This window comes from Gigantopelta aegis, unplaced genomic scaffold (assembly GCF_016097555.1).
Source record: "Gigantopelta aegis isolate Gae_Host unplaced genomic scaffold, Gae_host_genome ctg1720_pilon_pilon:::debris, whole genome shotgun sequence".
In the NCBI taxonomy this organism is placed as follows: Eukaryota; Metazoa; Mollusca; class Gastropoda; order Neomphalida; family Peltospiridae; genus Gigantopelta; species Gigantopelta aegis.
The window spans coordinates 47528-69550 of NW_024532780.1; the positions used below are offsets into that span (position 1 = coordinate 47528).

Here is a 22023-nt window from a genome sequence, read left to right on the forward strand (position 1 = left end):
GAAACTTGCTAGTCATAGCTACAGAATAGCTTTAGAAGACTGAAGGTTTAAGGTAAAGTGAATTTTATGTTTTGTTCATATAATATGTGTGCTCATTTGAGTAGCAATACTCACATCATTAAAACCATATTACTAAGCATGAATGAGATAACAAGACATATGAATTTTAGACTAACAGGAAAGGAAACCACAAAGGAAATGATAATAGACCATATCAACCTAGGATTGATCACAGGTCAGTGATCTCACTCACCTATTGGTATAAAAAGCATGAGGGCTAAACACAATATCATACTGGGCAAAGTTTCATAACCCTTACTCTTCATCATGAGCACATGTCCTTCTCCTGTGTGTAGCAGTAGCTCTATTCTACCACTACTTTTGTTAATGGAAACTGTCATCATCAATCCTCTTCACCTTTCTACAAAGTGTCAATGTTAGCGCTGCTATTGGTCAGTTAATTTATTGCATTCAGTATTACTACTAACAGCTATTTTGTAGCAATGTCCTATAGCTCGTGATTTGTAAAGTATGGCTTGAAGCTGGTGTTAAAAGAGTGGTATCTATCCTATCAAACCTGATGGAGACAGTGCCTTTCAAGTAAAAAGACCACTGATATATCCTTAAATATTTTCTATAGGTATACTGTGATATGGAGACTGATGGTGGTGGATGGACTGTCTTTCAGAGGAACAGATGGATCTATTGACTTTTATCGAAACGGCTTGATTATGAGGAAGGGTTTGGTACCTTACTGGAGAATTTTGGCTAGCTTAAGTAAATTACATCGTCTTACATCAGATGGACAAACACTTTACGAGTGGATCTTGGACTTTGAAAGTAACACAGCTTATGGCCCGTACTCTACATCAGTATTGGAGATGATCTTACTAGTACACACTTAAAGATTAATGTAGGCGGATACAATGGTACTGCTGGAGATGGACTTATTACTGGTGGTAATGCAGACAATCACAATGGTATGAAGTTTTCTACTAAAGATAATGACAATGATAACTGGTTGGTGGGTCGGAATATGCTGTATATTATAAAGGAGCTTGGTGGTATAAACTACAATGCCCAATCCAACCTCAATGGACACACTACTATGCTTAAAGGACAATCTGTTGGTCACGATCTTGGATCTATGTGGTTTGATTGGAAAGGTAGCAACTACTCCCTCAAGTTTACAGAGATGAAACTTCGTCACAACTAACATGCATCAAGTTCCTTGATTGCATTATATCACAGAACATTGATAATTATACTTTATTTAAATAGATTTTGAAATTGATTGATAATGTTAATTTCATTTGTACTAGTTTTGCTGATTAAGATTACCTGATGTTCTTGTTGGTCATTTAATTCAAATTAATTAAGCCACTGTTTGATAACTGATGGAGATAGTTGATTTCAAAAGTAGCATTATTGAATTTGACATATCTCATTTAAAGTCTCTCTCTAAGAATTATTAATTGGTAATGGAGAGTGTATTGTCTTTCAAGACAATTCTCAGAAAACTGAAGGTTGTATATTCAATGGTGATAACTATTATGTCACTCTACATTTGATATTCATGATATCAAGAAACTTTAGTGTGCCAAATAAGTAAATGATACAAATAAATTTCCCTTAAAAAGTCAGCAATGCAAACTTTAAAGAATGCTTGCAAAGGCCGCATACATTATTTTGAAAAAACCTTTGTGGCCAAACAGAGACCACATTTAAAATTTCTTAAATATACTAGCCAATAATTAACTATTTGGTATCTTGATCAGAGAAAAATAGTACATGGAACAAGTGCCAGACTTAAATAGGAACAAGTAAGGCAATATAAAGTTTATAATTACAAACAATAATAATTTCTAATTTGCTATTATTGTTTATTTTAACCCTTATCTTTCCTTACTTGCTCCTCATTTAAGTTTGTTACTTGTTCCATGTACATGATCAGACACCTAATAGGTGTTGAAACATTGGGTACTTTCTTCCAATAAATATTGGCTAGTGAATATTTCAATGCTATACAATACACGTAAACATCTTCCTGCAATGTCAGTATATTGCAAATGATAGCATTGGGCATTGACAATGTATAGTTTTTCGTTTATACACGTGATCATTTGGTGGTTGATACATGATATAGTACATTGTTTATGACTCACCCCACCACACTTTCTTATGTTACTGGGACGTTCCAAAAGGACGTGATACGAAGTTTATCGCCAGGTATTTCCATCATTGCGTTGTAATCGACGACATCATTAACTTCAGTACTCGTTGGTATCACAGTATAAATTTTCTATACAACACAAGTAAAAAAACAATGAAGCTATAACAGCAATGTTTTGTACATATTATAAACAACTCTTTAAGGAGACAGTTACCACAATCAAACTCAATGATTTATTGTTATTATACTAAATCATAGATTCAATTAATCCATTGTTCAAAATTAACTGGAATTGACCTTAGCTATTAACTTGTCATCTTTAAACATGCTTTGAGCCACCATTCGCAGTGTGAACTTCCAATTGAGGAAGAGGGCTATTAGTAGAAAACTCACCAGAATTCATCCAATCTGTGGCAAAAACATAACTTGCTTACAATTCAGTAAAAGAGTTACTATAGTTGGTAATACTCATGAATATAAAAATAGCTAGTTGTTTTAAAAATTAGCATTAACTTACACAGCAATATGTTTATTAGTCATTTCAACATTTCTTGTAACCAAAGGAGTATTCCCATCAACTAGCTATTGTAATAAAGTAATACAATTATATTTATACAGAATATCCATTTGAAAAATAAATTGTCATGTAAGATCATTCTATCTATCCTCTTTGACATGGATATTGGCCATAGCTATCATTGCTGTACTTAATGTTGAGTTGTAGCCGTTCTCATTAATTTCATTTATTTAATAGTGTAGTATAAAGTTACATGTCCTTTTATGGAAATAATTTATTTATATAAGCAAATATACAGCTAATAATTGATGGATATAAATTGTAACTAGTTACTTTAGATAATTATATGACTGAGATAACAAAGTCAAAGCAACTATGTTAATTTACAATTATTCTAACTCAACAGTGTTCTAACCTCAAAGACAATGAAGATATTTTTTCCTTCAGGAACTCCAATAATTTGAGTAACAATCTCTGATTGTCACCTAAAGTAAAGATAAAGCAATATTGTTGCTATGACAACATTTAATTTTAGTCCAATAGTACTAGCCTTGACTTTGTGGTGAAAGGAGATCTCATTTTTACTGAGGGTAATAATACAATGCTACCTAATCAGAAGTTGGTGATGCTTTCCTACGCAAGTAGAGAATAATAAGTTCTTACAGTAAATGTTAGACTATATACATGAAATTTTAAAATGGACACTTTCAAGTAAAACATTAGAGTTTTCAAAATACAAAAATATAAAAAGAGAGAGCCACGCTTCACTGGTTAGACAATAAAGTTGCATTAAGACATTTTTAATAATACCCATATGTAGTAGTACGTACTATATTAAATAATATTTATAAGCTTTGTTAAGTGTTAACTAATTGTTATTTTTCTACTTTCAAATAATGATTGTGACATAGCCATTCCTCTCTAGCTTACTTTTTCTTATTGCTGAGACCAAATTCTGCAGCAATCAATTCTGTCTCTCTAAATTTTCAGTAAGAATGATCAAATTTCGTAGTGTAGTTCATCAAGATAACGAGCACGGACAATTCGACTCTGAACCACCAAAAGTCCCAACATTCACCCTAAATAACAATGTCATATATGATGCAGAGACTCTCTCTCTCTCTCTCCTCTCTCTTCTCTATGCCATGAGAGGAAACAAAACACAAACTTGTTTCTATGCTACATGATATGCATAAACAATAAAAATATACATATACATGTACATGTTGAAGCCTTTATCTCATACAAATATGCATGATAACATGAAGCCTTTATCTCATACAAATATGCACGAGTATACAAATACTACCTACATAACAATAATTAAATTAGAGACATACTTTCTAGCATTTCTCTCCTTAAGAAGTCTATAGTAGTCTATAGTCTATTATTGTAATATTATTACTAAAATCTAATGTATAGTTTACATATTAACACACGACACGGTCCTTTCATGTACTTAACCACAATTCCATATCATTATAAGAATACCAGCAAGAACCATTAGAAACATATCAAATTATAATTATTAAATTGTTCATGCTATTATTTGTTTTCAATATATTACCTTTTTCACAAGATCTCTCCGTTTGTTTAGTTCTCTTCGTACTAACGTCTTCTTGTTCTTCTGGATTGTTTAAACTATATAATAATAAAATTATACATTGGTTTAAAATTACAATGCTATATTGTCAGTAAAACTTCAATTAGTGTACACAAGGAAATGATATAAATTATACAGTGTATTAAAATGCTTATTTGAACACTAAAAAAACATAACATTAGAATATAAAAACTCTATTTGTGAACATGAAAAAACAAAAGAGAAGAGTAAAGTCAAAAGACAATAACTCCTGATGATATCAAATAACTTTTTTATTAAAAATACACTCAATCTTAATACCCTGATGAGTCATGTTTAAGTATATAACAAAATGTACAATCAGAAGCTACTTGTATTTGGGAGATGAAAAGTGATAACTATTTAACACATAATGACTACTATCAGGAGTTGTCTTATTATTTGTTCTTCCTATTTTGTCCTTGACCAATGAAACTATGACAAGAAAGGGTGCTTGATGCTTTGGAACTCATCTATATTTATCTTTGAACATGAAGAGAGAGACAGAGACAGAGAAATAGACAATAAAAACAGACACAAGCTCTTACATGGCAAGCTCGAACAGTGCTTGATGTTCACTTTCGAGAGATCCCAAAATCGTTTGGAACTTTAATACAGCTTCATCTTTATCAGCAGTCCCAGACTGTTTGGTCAACTTCTTTTTTTTCTTTCTCAGACATTGTCATCTGACTCCTAGCTCACACAGCTTTCACAAAGTGCTCACCCAACTTGAAATTTTGGGTCCTCCTTCAATGCGTTTAGGTCAAACGCTCACCAGGAACAATTTCATTGACAGTGAATATATCTCTAAACTGTCGTGCAATGGCAACTCGAAGGTGTGCTCAATCTCTTTCGTGGAAAAACCACCTCTAAAACATACCACCTTGACATCATCCCTCAAGAGAATATTACTAAGATACCACTCAACTGTTGTGCAAAATTCAGAACTCTTGATACATTTCTGTTCATTGCTTGCCTGAGAGAATCAGCTCTTGAAATAGGGGGCTCTTCTCTTGATCCACACAAAGATTGCAAACACCGCAATTTTAAAATAGCTTTCTTCACTTCAATTTTGGCTTAGAGAGGAGTTGTCTCCATCTTTTGGAATCTGGCGTTGAATGGATATGCAATACAGCGAGCAACAAGAAGATAGAGCTGTTTCATTTGTAAAGGTGTATCTTCATAATTGATTTCATCTTCAGACAAAGAATCGACACTGTCCCAGCGAAAATTATGCTTCTGCCATTGAGCAGACTGCTTCACCTCGTCCTACGAGGACCAGCACCCTGAAAAATAATAGGTTTTTCTAATATCCAGTAACTATAGTGAATATCAAATGATGAGCAGAAATTATGACTATTTATGTATATGAAAAATGAACACACTTATTATAGGTATGCAACAATAATTACACCACAATATTAATCCTTCCCAGTGATTTATGTCTACAATAGAATCAATTTTCAACACCAATGTTGGTGCTGTAACTCGATATATATACACAACAACTATTGATCCAATTTCTCCAAAGTCTATCAATTCACTATCCACTCCTTCATTCAGTTCATTATAACACTCACAGGATGTGGTATTTTTTCAGGACATCACTACTAACACCATCTTCATTGTCACTAATATCAACAGGTGACCAATGTTTAAAACGAACAGCACGCTGACCACAGGATCAGATGAGGGTTGGATTAGAGGGCTCAGACGAGATGCCAAATACTCTTCTATTTCTGAAATCACTACTCGCATCGTCGACAATCATACTAGAAAAAAATAGAAACATATTAATGTTAATTTAATGAAAACAATTTTAATTACTACTTTTTAGGTTAAATCATATGATCAAAGCTACATTATTTATTGGTAAAGTATGTGCTTATCATAGTTTCCTTTCTCACTTTGGTTCCTTGTAGAACAGACGATCCTTTGCCCTAACTTCCTATAATAACTCTATGGTGTAAACATTAATACGTTTAATTAAAATAGTTTTTTCATGAGGAAAAGGTTTAAAAATTTTTTTAGGCGTACACACAGGGTTAATATAACAAAAACAAAACTCCACTATTAAGGACACGATTGTATTACGATCGTCTACGCTGCTATCTGAGGTATCTCCACATTTCAATTATCCTGATCAAGTGAGGTAAGCTGAGAGGAGCTCAATATAAGACCTCGTGCATCTTAAAGGCAATATGAGGGGCGTGGCCAGTAATAGTTAAGGCTACCCCAATACCCAATGTAGATAATGTTATGGAGTATTTTTTTGTATCTTTACAGTCAGTATTTCTCGGATACGTATGGAGAAAATCACATTGTATTTAAAACAACGAAACACTAGGTAACTATGAGAAGCATGTTGTTGTTCTGAAAATTGATCAATGTGGTGTAGCTAACAGAGTAAAACAAAGGTCAGTACTATGGGTGGATGAATGGATGGATAGATAGATTAATGGATGGATGGATATGTGGGTGGATAATGAATGAATAAACAGCTAATGGATAGATAGATAGAATATCAAGGAATTGATGGACAGACTGACAGAAAAAGATGGACAAAGAAATTAACTGTTTTGGTGAGCGAACAGTTTTGCTCTTTCAAAGGTATAATGGTCGGTTCTATTCAATGTCTCGTATCACTACAAAACATTTCTTGATGCTCGACAAGTTGATGAATTAGGTCTTGACAAAGATAAGTTGCTACTTCGTTAAGCACAAGTAAAAAAAAGAAGAAATTGCAACCAGTTCAAAAGGAACAAGAAGAATGGATGTATAGACATGGTCTATTATAAGAAGAAGAGGAGGAAGAAGAAAAGTTAAACGTAATTATGAACTGCTCTTTTTTTCAGAAGGAAATGATGAATCAGCTCACTTTGATCAAAGTTATGAATCTTATGACACTGTTTTAATTTTTTTTAAAATTTTTTTTTTTTTTTTTTTAACCACCTGCTATGCTGCCAGGACACCAGCTTTACACTAGGGACCATTATTCTAGAAACACTGCTGACTTGGACAATGACGATCAGATAAGTTGGACTTACTATCGCACAAAAAAAGAAAGAGACAGAAGAAGGAAAGATAGAAGTTATGAGAAAGAAAGAGACAGGTCTTATGAAAGACACAGACGCCATCGTAGTTCATCATCAACATCTTCTAGTCACACTACCAAGAAAGATACTAGCTCACGAAGTTTCCAGGAAGAGATATAGAGAAGATAGGACTGAGTCCTATAATAGCAGCCGTTCACACATCTCAGTCTCTGAGTGATATATGCCTCAAGATTCAATGCTACAAAGGGACACCCTCTTATCCTAATTATACATACGATACAATGAACAATATTACTACATGTGAGTCACAGGACTATGTTGAGACAGACAGTACAGGTATTCTTTCACAAGACAACACAGAATGGGTGGAGTATATATGGCTCTAATCCCATTGTTTACGGGAGGAACCAACAAATGACATTCCGAAATGAGGAAGATGATTCTGATAACAATGGCCAAATTAACCAGTTAGTTTTTTTTTTTGGGTGACTGTCTGGCAATGTTGAGGCAAGACACTAATGCTCCAACTGATACTGATAAAGCTAGTAAAGAATCTGTTGATAAAGGATAAACAGGCAATAGCAACGATTCTAAGAAACATAAGAATCCTCGAGAGAGTCGTCGCACTTCTTCAGAGAGAGACCATCACAAGAGAAAGAGAGTCCACAACGAACAAGACTTGGAGTCAGACCGAAGGCAGTAAGGAACTTCAGCCCCAAAGAAGTTGCCCAAAAAGTAGGAAAGATGACAGTCAACACAGTAAAGGATCATCATCATAAATCAAATGAGTCAAGTACACCAGAAAAGGAAAGAATCTGTAAATCAAACATGAATCTAGTCCCCTTAAAAGTGATGATTCCACAAGATCATCACAAAGTAAAGAAACTATTTCTAAAATAGACAGTTCAGGTCAAGAAAAATCCACACAAAAGAGGAAGAGCATGTCAAAAGACATTCTACTAGCAAGGCATCTAGGGAAGCATTCTAGCCGATCCTCGAAGGAATATGGTACCCAATCAGGTAAGACCAGGTGTTCTTAGAAGAGACAAAGAAAGAGCATACAAGTAGTCAACTTCTAATCAGCCAGTAAACATTCCTCTACACAATCACAAACAAAATAGCCTAAAAGGACAGTTCATCAGGCAAATCTAAAAAAGGCTGAAAAGTCCTTCCAACAAGAGATGATTCCACCAGAAAACCAAACCTACAGTAAAGAAAATTCTAAGCAAAGAATTGTCATTCACTCCAAAGAAAATGAGTCCAAAGAAGGCACTGATAATAGTAAGAATGATGCAATGTCTCAAGCATCCACGGTAACCACACCTACGACACCACGCTACTACAACACAACCCATACTTGCTGGTCCTCCTTCTAATATTGGCCTGCCTTGACTTCAACTCCTCTAGTTTACCAGCAGCATAACCACACCCATCCGTTATGCCTGGCCCTCTTGCTACTTATGGTACCTACCTTGGCCTCTACAACACCTCTAGTTACATCAACTAGTGTACTACACCTTCTAGTGCACCTACTACGCCCACTGTACCAATAATGGGGGGTTTCCTATATATTTACCCTGTACTCCTGAATATCAACAAATGTTTACTAACGCATTATCACAACTAGCGTTGACAAATCCATCAGCCAGTCTAGGCCATATCCAGTAAAGATAGTCCAACAATCACACGATCATCTCGATCACGGGCACTCCTGTTATGGATGAAACAGAGGAGGTTCATCCAGCTACAACTACTACACCTATAGTGGAGAACAAAGTACCATCTAATACTTCAGATCTTCCTATTGCTACTACAGTACTGATGAATTACAACAAACTCATCTACTACATATACATCTACTAATTTTAACAATAAATTGCAATCTGCTCCAATTTCTCAAATTCCGTTACACAGTCAATTGATACTGCCCACTTCACTCTGACAATAGTACTATTACTATTACCTCCTCTGTTTGTTACTACACCTCCTATTGCTCTAATACCAATCCAGTTTGCACAAAGCACAACAAAGTTGGCTCTGTGGAACATCAAATAAACCATTTTGTTCAGAACCAAATCACACAACTTTAGAGACTCAATTTGACTCCGTTGATAGTTATACTATACCTGTTACTAATATCCATCTGTCTCATATGAGCCTGCAATATCAGACAGTTTTTATCGCAGACGTTAGTCCTCATACACAACTTTTGGACCCTAATGTCATCCCACAACCTCTGGACCCTAATGTCATCCAGATCCCTAATGTCATGCAGAAAGATGAAGAAGAAACTATGATAGAAAACCCTCCATCTCCTTTGTCATTAAAGGTACAAAGTACACTATATATATATATAATATATATCTAATATATATACAATATATATATACCATAATTGAGGTCATACTGATTATCTTTATATAGAGAAATGATCCTGATGTTATTTTTAAGAAATACAAATCTGAAACTATGAAGTATTACTTGCATATAACTCACTGTACATAACATTCTTTTGATTTTATTATAGGAGTATTGGGAAAAGCAAAAATCATGTTATCATCAACTAAAGTCTTAGCTAGGTACGTTGTCATCATTTGTCTTCTTTCTGTATTAGACAATGCAACAATAAATAAAATACTTTTAATTTCAAGATTTGTGCTACATTGTAAATGGTTTAAGAAATGTGCTTGAATCAATATATATATTAAACGCAAACGATATATCATAGATTTTCCAGCTTTTAAAGTCTATTTAAGCCTAGCATTGTTTACAGCAAAATTTAGTTTTAAAACATAAACATTTTTTCACATTAATTACTCACTGTGTAATGTTATGAATTAGCTAATTAATGTTTGTTATAACTCTCACACCAACTATTAAACACACTGTTTAATTAACAAAGCCAACAAATTGTTGAATTAGGATTCACATAACTCTAGATTCCATAATGATTTATCCATGTAAGCTACAAATTAGTTGTTTAAAAATAATTGATTAACTTACACAGCGTGCAGTGAGTAATTTTGACAGTTTGACATTATTTTGGATTCTATATTAAGATACAATTGACGTTATTTTTATGGTATGGAGAAAAGAACCTTTTATGTAATACCATCTAGTAAATGAGTAATACTAAAAGTTTATTAAACTTAATACTTGTAATTACATTTTGTTTTTTTTGTTTTATCTTTTAGTGTTAGTGATCCTAATCAGTTAATAGATATAACTGCTTCACTTGAAAAAGTCTCTACAATTAGTCCGCTCGTAATTTGTTAACTAACTTTAGGAAAGAACTGGTATAATAGAGGATAGAATAATTTGATAATTTGGTAGCCATACTTTTGCCATTGTTGTATTATATGCACATTTCTTGTCAAGTCAAAGTGCAATGTATAATAATTAATAAATAAATAATATGGTTAATAAATCCACAACAACTATTTTATTATTTTTTTTTTTGATAAATTGCACGTAACTTGTCACTAGTGACTTTGGTTTTTCTTCAACCACAAGTCATATCCTTCTACTTTGTGGCAGAATAAATCCATCTTCCAAAGCTTTCTTTAACTATATGAAAACAAGGAAACATAGTCTCAAATATACATTAATTACCCATTCAAGAAAAAGATCATAATAACCACATGTGTTTCAAGAGAGCCACGGGTCGAGAATGGAGTCTCATTTTACTCCTGGAATGTAGAATGACATAATCCTCCGAATCATTAATACCAGACTATGAGGGTAATGTTATATTTCAAATATTAGTATATTACGGGTCAATAGACAGAAACAAATGTCCAGAAGAACCTTCTGAATTCGGGTCCAAGTTTACCATTATAGTTCCAATTTTTACCCCTTTAAATACCAGTGTTACATGTTGGTGTCCACCTGTACCAGGTCCTGAACCTGGAATGAATTTGGAGTATCCTTCTGGACTTCCATAGAATGTTACATATCATGAGTTTACCATGTAAGCATTTCAGTCAACTCCCCATGGTTCCTAATCACCAGCGCAAGCAATAAAAGCATCTGACTACCAGTTAAAATGAAATTATTAAGTAAACAAAATGTCAGAAAGTACTTTATCAAATATCATTTTCTTGCGTGAGTTGCTATCTTGTACTACAAACTCCTCTCCAAATGTCTGGTGTTCAGGCATTACTAAGCATTTAGTAGTACAACATGCAATTAAGGAAATGTATTACCTGCCAAGAGATTTAGGTTATTATGGCAGTCAATCTCCCACCATTTTTAATTGTAGTATCAGCTACACCGCACCCATTAGTCCACATGCGACCACCACCATAAACTATACCAATGTTGCCACAATGCCAAATACTGGGCTAATTCCCCTGAATATGTTTGAAATGATTTTAACATAAATATGCACTTTTATTATCATTATTATTATTCAGACTAACATTTTATTTATACTCCACTATATATGGTTATTGTATATATCTGGGGAATTTTTTGAGGTAATTCATGAAGCCAAAAATATTTTCCTTCCTACTATTCAGTACTGACTAGTGACATAAAAGGAGAAAAACATATAAATCTGAATATATTGTAACTATACAACAATCACAATCATCCATTCAAAGGAATAATGACACAGTGTGAATTAAGAGTACATTGGGGTTTTAATAGTTCAAGTGACATCATATCTCATACCATTCATATTGACCTATTGCGTGTTGTTCATACTCTGGTCTTTTGCCCCTTCTGAGAACCACAGTAAACAGCACAGCGAATCACTTGCTACAGTCATTGCCATTAGTGATGATAAAGGGTTAAATATTTGATTAATGTTTTGCCATAATTAGGGATTATATATGATATCATTTTTACACATTCGTTATTAACAATAACAACCCCAATTAATATGATTTAGTGTTGCCATACATCATTTAATTAGACACTATCACACACTTTCTTTTAGTACATCTAACCCAAAGTATTATGATCTGTTGTTAATAAATGAGACACTACAAGTAGACTAAAGGTCTGACATCTCCGTGTTGACACTTATGGAGCTAATAATAAGAGTGAGATACTACAATAACTCAAACAATATAATGACAGGAATAGTGGTTAAGTAATAACTAAGCTGTGCTATCCTAATTAATATGATTATAGTGGTGCCATACATCATTTAATTAGACACTATCAACCCACGTTTTCTTTAGTAACAATACAACCAAGTAAAGTATTATGATCTCGTTGTTAATAAATATCACTGAGACAATACAATTAGACTAAAGGGACTCTCCTGGGTTGACCTTATGGGCTAATAAGATAAGAGGAGATACTAATACAATAACTCAAACAATAGATGACAAGAATTGGTGTTAGTAAATAACTAGCTAGCTGTGCTTGTCCTAGACTTTAGGCAAATAATATTAAAAGATAAAAGGAAGACAGATTAATATTAGAATATAATTATATTTCTATTATATATCACAAGCAGCAATATTTGCACACCTTTCATTAGTGTATAATACATATTTCTTTATACTAGTAGATGGTCCTGTAAAACACTGATAAAATGCTAAAAATATAAATATTATTGAAAACATTTGCATGAGAGGAGTATATTATTATTTATGGATATCATAGTACAAATGGCAACAAAATAAACAACTGTCCGATGACAAACAGTCCATATTTTGCTGTTTCATATTAATAGTCTTTGTGATTTGAGATTCTGATTAAGTCTGTATATTTATTTATAGTTATACAATTGTACTTGTCCTGAATATAGGTTTGCAGAGCACCCTATAACAATAATGTTAGGATCAGTGACACACAGATCAGCAAATAGAAAAAACAAGAGAATAAAGAGAAAACATTTTCTATAATTTGCTGTTGATGTGATTTGGTTGTACTAAGATTGGATGAACTTTACAAATTTATAATTGGACAGAAAGACAATTATAATTACTATATCATATGATCTTGTAACAGCAATAATCAAAGAATGTGCACCAAACTGCCTCCAAAAAACAACATTATATATTGTATAATATTATTGCACTATAGCATCATCATCCACCTCACAGACTATACCAGTATAAATTTGTGATTTTTTCATAGTTGCATATAGACTAAAATAATATACTATATATATAACACATAAAATGCTTATTTATTAGGTTTTAAGCTGACTGAAGGCCCAGAAACAACTGCAAGATATGTTGTAAGTTGCTTATCATATAGCCTCATATCCTTTGTCAAAAAGCCTGAATGTTGTCATGGCTAGATCAGTGCATCAAAAACGCTTTTCCATTATAATCATTTCCAATGTAAATTACAAAGATCTAATAAAATCTGTGTAGTACTTTTGACAATATTCATTTTCATTCATCCAAGATCAGTCACTGTCTGTCTGTCTTGACAATAACAACTTTAAGACAACTTACATCATGATAAATAACACAACATTGAAGTATGACTTGCTTTTATTTAATGTCAATTTAGTAACATTTTATCATTACATATTTAACAAAAAACATAATTTTACAATCAAATTGATAATATTGACAATGAATTTAATGATATATATATATATCTATCTAATAGCAAGTTTCTTGCAGATGTAAGGTTTGTGATCAGTATTATCACAAACAATCAAAAGTCCAAATGTAGTCCTGTTGATGTTTGTAATGTACTTTTTCTTTGAGTCCCTTTCTTGTTTCCAAGTAGCTGTAACCAATATGGTAGTACGTAGTAGACTATGACAAAAAAGTCTTACTATGAAATGTATACAGATCAGAAAGTATATGAACAGGAGCACTAAGAAGTAAGAACTTGACAGAATTTTTCCATACTAACTCTCCACTTTTAAGTAGCTGCTATGATTTTACAGAGAGAGAATCTGTTTTATATAGACTTCCAGATTTCTAATATATCCTATTAAACAGGAAGTAGCACTAACATGTGGATAAGCACGTCACAATTTTTTACAAGTGAGCAATTACATAATTTCCTGCACTTACTTATTTTAACCTTCTTGTGTAGGAATGAATGCCATAATATCGTATAAAATATTTGGCATAAGGTACGAGAGCCGATTATACAAAAGTAAGATGATGTTATCATATTACTCTCTGGATTTAAAGGATTGAACTAATTATACATATCCTGACCACTAAGCGGTCATGTATCACGACACAACACTATCTATCCTTATGATATTCCTATATATGGTCAACTATTAACCACAATTGTGTCGTTTTTAACATTCCAGTCCATGTCACTAGATCACCTTTCAGAACCATTACTGACATTCATCTACTTAGTCTTCATAAATATTTGAACTGGATATATGTTTTAGGACTGGAAGATGGAAATTTACTTGAGTACTGGAACTGACCTTGCTGTTGCAATTGTCTTGTGTACTAAGCAACCAATCAGCTGTTAACAACATTTAAACAGTAAATCTAATATAAACTGTTCTTGCATCAATTGAATGTGTGAAAATTTGAATTAACATTATTTGTTATAATGACAATACTGGTATATCAGAGGCTGGAGGACAGCTTCAATATCTAAGCATGCATTAGAAATGTTAAGCAACAACAGAATTCTTGGAAAGTTCCATATTCATCGGTCTCAGACAAGCATGTCAATATACAACGAGTCCACTTGACATTAAACAGTAGTCAGAGAGCACTAAATTTTAACATTTACTTATTTTTAACATTAGTAAGTTATTTTTTATCATTGGTACTATTATCAACAACTAAACCAACCGTCCCTTGTCCTGATGCTGTACAACAAATTGAGAAATACTCTAAAAATTAAACAAGTAGGAAACCATCTAAAAAAAGTTCAATATCAAAGCTCATCTTTTGGGTTTTCTTACAGCCTAAATAACAACAAATTAGATGACTGCATCTCATAATTTTTGTACTTACTTCAGTCTTTTCTTCCTCCCTTTTCTCTTCCACATCCTCTTTTTCTCTTCTACATCAGGTTCTTCTTCCTTCTTATCATCATCTGTTACTCTTCCTCTTCCCCTTCCTCTTCATCTGGAGTCTCAAAAACTTCTTCCTCGTCTGAAAGATATAAGTTATTGATTAAAAAACAATTAACCAAAAAATTATGAGGATACAGACAAATTACATTTGACACAAAAAACTGACAAGTGAAGACCTTTATTAGATATGCTTCAGTACTTACTGGAGCATTGACGTCTACTCCTATACTCAGTCGCAACATACGCTCTATACGACCTGCAAATTCACTGATAGATTCATCCAGAAAATAGCCTCCTCGTAGTTTTGTCTGTATCCAGAAGTTATCTGAGCCAAATCAATTGTCACTTCATCTTTAGGATTAAGCTCGACTCTTTGCTGAAGTTCTTTTATAAGTGGATGATGAGGATTAATCTCTAGAGTCTTCTTTTGATTCACTAAAATCTATCATAATTATAGTGGGGAATTAAATTAAATTGAAATGAGCAGGTTTCACTTACTCAGTGTTGGGGTTCTTTGCTTTGAGCATAGGCCTGTTGCTCTCATAACTCTTTCCATATTACCAGACCAGGCATATTGGTTAGCAACAAGTGCACAAGGAGAAGTGGTCAGTGCGATTGCTCACTACAGCTTTCTCCAATCTGGTACAAGAAACAAAGATAAACCAAATCGTATCATTTATTACTAATTGCTCTATTTGGTTTAATGTATCACCCGACAGTTCCAGAACCACAGTATGAAATACTGACAGTCTGGGTTTTGAAGGTGTTCTAATTTTGGCCAGGGCGAAGATGAATTACCCATTACAATAAAGACAATTCATAGAAGTAACTGGCCAAAGTGTCTTTGATTTCTAATACTTACTACAAAAGTACAGTGTTGACAGTCTGAGATCAGCATATTTTTACTACTGACTGATCCTACTCTAAACATAAGTATTAAAGTATGTAGTTTTGAGTTTCAGACTATCCCACTGGGCCATGACCAAAGTCAGACTGTCTTATTGTAACTTACTGATCCAGAAAGAGCAGTTTCTGTGAGCCATGTAGTTAAAGGTTGAAATCTTTCCACTAATTTCTCAAATTGTTGCTGATGTGCTTCACTTTCATCTGCAAACTTAAGACTTCTTTAGCAGCACTGTGGGAACTTCTTGCCTAAAAAGATAAAAGAGGCAACAAACTAACGACGCTCAAAGTGTTTTCATTTGTACAAGGCCTTTGCCTTCATATTCTGGTAAAGCTTCCATACCGTATTCATCAACTGGGATCACTAAGATAAAGGACTTCATAACCTTTTCTTTTAACAATCGCTCCACAAATGGCGACTCTTTCAGCCTATACAGAAAATGTAGTAAAATAGAGAAAATAGCAGTACAGGCTTATAGGCAAATTGGTAATACAATAGCATGTAAAACAAACTCTATTTTATTGGTATTATATACTGAGTACATTAATAAAAATACTACTGAATGTTTACTAAACCACACCTCATTATACATAGTAGCTCACCTCTTTCCTAGTGTTAGCAGCCATAAATAGATGTGTTCTTGTTTGTCCTTCATCCTTTCAATGTACTGTATCTAAGCTAGTCAACTTCGCATGGATCCTTGGATGACGCCAAAACGTAGTAACTTAGCAAAAAAAACACGACTCTTGTTTGGGAAATCTTCAACTACACCTAGTTTAATGCTAGTACTATATTGTGCCACAGAACTTTTCATAGGTTTCTTCGTCTAACTTCTTGAGGCATATCAAGTGCTTTACGGACAAGTTTCTTCTTGATAACTTGAGAAGTTTTTGTGTTGTTGAAGTGTTTCACGTGAGACATTCAGAGGCAGATCATCAGAGTCAACCTTAGAAGGGAAAAATTGAAACAAGTTATTATGTCAATGTATTTACTTACCACTCCAGGCACAAATCCAAGTAACGTGGCATCATATCTTCCAAAGTTATCAGTTATAAACACTCTTCTTACATAACTTTGATTTTATAGTGGGTTTTGCATACTTTGTGAACAAGTCATTAGGAGCAGTCTGAGAGAGGCAGAGAAAACATAAAAACCAAGTGAACACAAGGTCCTACAACTTACAGCTGGAACATATAAGATAGCTTTAAAAGTGACTTCACCTTCAGCAGTAAAATGAATTTTAGCTAGAGGCTTTCAGAGTTTCTACGAGACACAATAACAATGTTTACAACCTGTTTACCATCTATATCTTTGTACCTTTGTAAATGCTTATAAAAAGCTTCATAATCTTCATCATCAATTTCTTTAGGACTATCCATTTATTTTTTAAATTTATGTCATTACAAATTATGGTCTTACTTTCTTAGCCCGATAGGTTTAGTATCATTGACAAGAATCCAATCCCAAACTGTTTTGTTCACCTAATTAAGATGACATGAACAATGTGTGTGTGATATTGGGATGAAATATTGATCCCTACCTCTTAGTTTTTTGGTTTATCTCCTCTCTTCTTCAACTGTTGCTTCATCATCATCTGTTCCTTCCTCTTTCTTTGTCTCAGACTCTTCCTCTTTCATCAACTGGTGTCCTCAACAGTTTCAGTCTAAAGACAGAAAAGATAAATAAGCAATCAAGTTTGTAACTAATTAGAAACACTATTGTGACTCTGTTTAGCTTTTGGTACCACCTGACGGTTCCAGAACAACAGTATTTTCAAGAACTGAGTCTGGGTATTAAAGGTGTTCTCATCTTGGCCAAGGCAAAGATGAGTCATCCATCTTATTAAAGAATGACACAAGAGTACAACCTCATTGGCCGAGTCATGTATCATACATGACTACTTTATACTCTTTACATGTACACATTACATCACGTTACATCATGTTCTACACTACAAACATAAATTTTAAAAAATCTTACAATATAATATGCGTTTATATATGTGTGTGAATCTTCTTACCCTACTGCCCACAGGTAAATAGGAAAGTTAATGAATTGACTGTATTTTCCCCCACAAGTGTCTTTAGTTTTTCATCTCCTAAAAATTCTTGTGCCTCCTCTTTTAAGAAACAATGAAACTGTCGTTCCTCTCTTCAGTGTATCGCCACGAGGATCCTCAACAACATGAAAGACGAGGAATCAGATCCCAAATATACTGCTTGTCATCGTTGTGTTTTGAATTACGACCACACGATCAGCAACTAAGAGATAAGTTAATATAAGTTGGAGTGTATCAGATAATATGTACCCAAGAAAATGAATAGAACCCGACACCCAAATTGACCAATTAAATCATTAGCAGTGCCTGCAGAGTCCGCCAAAGAAAAGTTTATCCAAAAACCTGTTGTCCCTGACTTGGCAATGGTACCAAGATTAGTCAAGATCTTTCTTTGTCCATGCCTAGAAATAAACAAAATGGAGTCAATTTAAATGTAAACGAGAGGGGACTGACCTATCCCTGTATCTGGTTTGTGCAAGGCGTTATTTTTCTTTATCCGCCTTAAGAGTTAAAAGTCAAAATTCAAATACAATACAAATTTGACAGAATATCCCTACTTTAATTTTAACAGAGAGTTCTTCAGTGGCTCTCAAAGCTGTTTTGTCATTTAACGACATGAAACGAATCTTGTCAAGAGCATCAGATGCTTTGAAATAAGTTTCTCGTAGGAAGATCTACAAACACAAATTACTATTGTCCAACAAGTCATGACAAAGTGAAACTACTTAACCACAAACAAAAAGAAGTAGAAATCAATAACTTTATTTAGTCTGTTTTATAAACAACCTTACTTTCACTTCACATTTAACACCCATGATTAACTACTTTCATAACAACAGACTACTAATTCATGACACTACAATTTACCACCCTATAAATCAAAGCCTCTTTGCCTCCTATAACATACCTATGGTGTCATATGTAATCATTGTGCCATGTCTCTTAAATCATCATCACATAAATACTACCTATATTATCTTTCATCAGCTGAAATAATTACTCACCTCTTTGTTTTCTATAGAGAGAATTAATAATCAGCTGCATCATTCTGTTGACCTCAGCTTGAAATGTGAACTTTTTCTTCTTTCTCTCTTAATGCTTTCATTTCCGCTACACTAAGTCCATCGAGTTTAATGGCTTCTTCCTCCCTAAAATAAATACCATAATTAAACATACAAGAGTTTTGTTAAAAATTTTAAATGTTAATAATATTCAACTCACTTTTTGTATTGTTTCGTCATCAGTTTCGAAGCGCATCTCTACTACACCCAATATCAGGGTCAACAGTTGGATGGTGTTTTCATTGACTACATCATCATCACCATCATCTTCCTGCTCGACAACCTGTAGACAATATACACAATATAATTATATATAACAATATTATTATTAGCATGTACATGTACATTGATAGGGCAGTGTTTTTGTTACCTGCAAAACAGGCTAAGCTAAGCCACCCCTACAAATAAAACGAACTTCCACTTCATCTCTGTAATAAATAATGCCTTCGTAAGATCTGAATATCAAAAATAGTGGGTTAGCAAATTTATCTTGCCTTCATCCCTCGCTAATGCGAGCGGGTCTATTCTGATTGGTCGAGTTGAACATGTGCTCGCTCGTGGATGAATTTGATGGTTAGAGTAAACCGGGAACCCTCGCGGGTTTGTATTTTAACAAATCAGCTGTGGGACCTGGCCCTGTATATGACAGAGTACACATCTAAGATGAAGTTTCTGGTTTACTCTCTTACTGCTTGCCTTGATATGGAGCCATGGGGTAGCCAAAAGAAACGGAAATCTAGTAACAAAGGAATATGTGAACTCTGTCATGATTTTGCCTCGGCATTTCAAAAAGTTGAGATTATTTTTTTTTTAAAATTCATCATGGTACATTGGATAATGGTAATTGCTTGACAGGGTTTAAAGAAAACTGAAAAGTTCCACTGTACACTGGAAGGGGATGCCCATTGGGAAGAAAAAAACAATAAAGTATTTGCTAACAGGTAACATGTTTTAAAATAACATTGATGATGTTAGTAATCCATATTTAACTCCCTTTTAGTGAAATTAGATTGGTTGAAATTTTGGATTCAATGTGTTTCCACAAAGATTTTGAAGTAAGTTGTTATGCAAACTACTTGTTGCCATGGGGGTAACACATGTCATCTTAACATTGTATTAAGTTGTTAGAGAGGTACAGGAGGACATTGAAACATGTTGGTTAAAATTGTAAGTTTTACATTACCATTAAAGAATGATCAACTTGCTCTCTCACTCAAATAGGAGAAACAATGGTCATTCTGATTTCCGTCAGTGGTTATGTTACACTCATGCTGATGGTTATAACATTAATTAATTATTGAATGTTCTGATCCTCATTTTATTTTATTTAGTTTGTTGTCCTAAAGGCACTTATGGACAAGATTGTAAAGGTACTAACTACAGACCATTGCAATTTTATCCTCGTTTCTTTTTTAGAATGTCCTGGTGGTAAAGACAAATCCTGTAGCGGGCCATGGTACTTGTAAGGTAATAGAGAACCATAGAGAAGTACTTATCTTTGCCATTAGGGAGAGGGAAACAAGGATGATAAAAAAGGAGCTGGGACATTGGTTTGTAATAAAGCATATACAGGTGAACTTTGTGACACTTGTAATGAACAATACTATCTTGATGAAAACAAACGCTGTAAAAGTGAGTTGTTTAAACCTAAATTTCTCCAGTCCTGTTGTAAGTTAATATATCTTGTGAGCTTCCATATTTTACTTTTAGAATGTGATGATGCATGTAAGGAATGTACATTTCCTACACTCCTTTTAACTGCACTGAATGTGCAAAGGGATTTAAAGAGGATGATGACAATGAATGCAAAGGTAACATGAAACAGGAATTGAAAATGGTATGGCTTATCTTCTCAGATATTGATGAGTGTGTGGATTGGAAAAGACTGACTGCCTCCAAACAGAGTTTTGTAATAATATTCGGGGCCTATGAATGTGCTGGTTTATGGGAAGGAAATCCATATTGTATTTACTCTCTCTCTCTCTCTTTAGAATGCCATTATGCTTGCAAAGGTCCTTGCACAGGAGGTACTGTTTGATGATTGTGTAGAATGTAGTGAAGGATACCAAAATGTGTCAGGACGTTGTACAGGTAGATGAATAAAGATACACAAAATCAAGTAATAATTTTGTCTTAAAGATATTGATGAATGTGAGGAAGGTTTATCTGATTGTAAAGAAGGTACTTTACTGTGAAAAACACGTGAAGTACTTTTCTTTTGTCGAGGTATAGTGTAGTTGTCACCATATTTCTAGTGTCGTTATCTCTTGTAGATTGTGATTATGCATGTACCAAGTGTACATCAGGTGGGCCTGAAGCTGTACTGAATGTGCTGATGGTTTGCTATGACAAAAAAAATGACACATGTGAAGGTCAGTTTAGCAGATAAGCAACAAACTATTCCATTTAACATTGATGGCAATGTCCACTATCCTATTTGTGTCAGTAGTACTTACTGTTGTATTAATATTTTCCTTTAGACTTGATGAATGTGAAGGTAGTCCAAATCTCTGTAATACAACATCGGAATTGTGTATCAGCAATGATTATGGCTCCTACAGTTGTAATGTAAAGCAGGGCTATACTCGAGTACGTAACCATGGTATCACATGGGAAGAGGCGGAGGAACGTCAACGCCAACAAGAATTGAA

At 33.8% G+C, this 22023-nt stretch overlaps 2 pseudogenes; both read right to left on the reverse strand.

Moving 5' to 3' along the window:
• Positions 1 to 5388: 5388 nt before the first annotated feature.
• Positions 5389 to 16907, reverse strand: LOC121391108 (annotated as a pseudogene).
• Positions 16908 to 16934: 27 nt separating this feature from the next.
• On the reverse strand, positions 16935 to 19599 carry LOC121391109 (annotated as a pseudogene).
• Positions 19600 to 22023: the final 2424 nt, after the last annotated feature.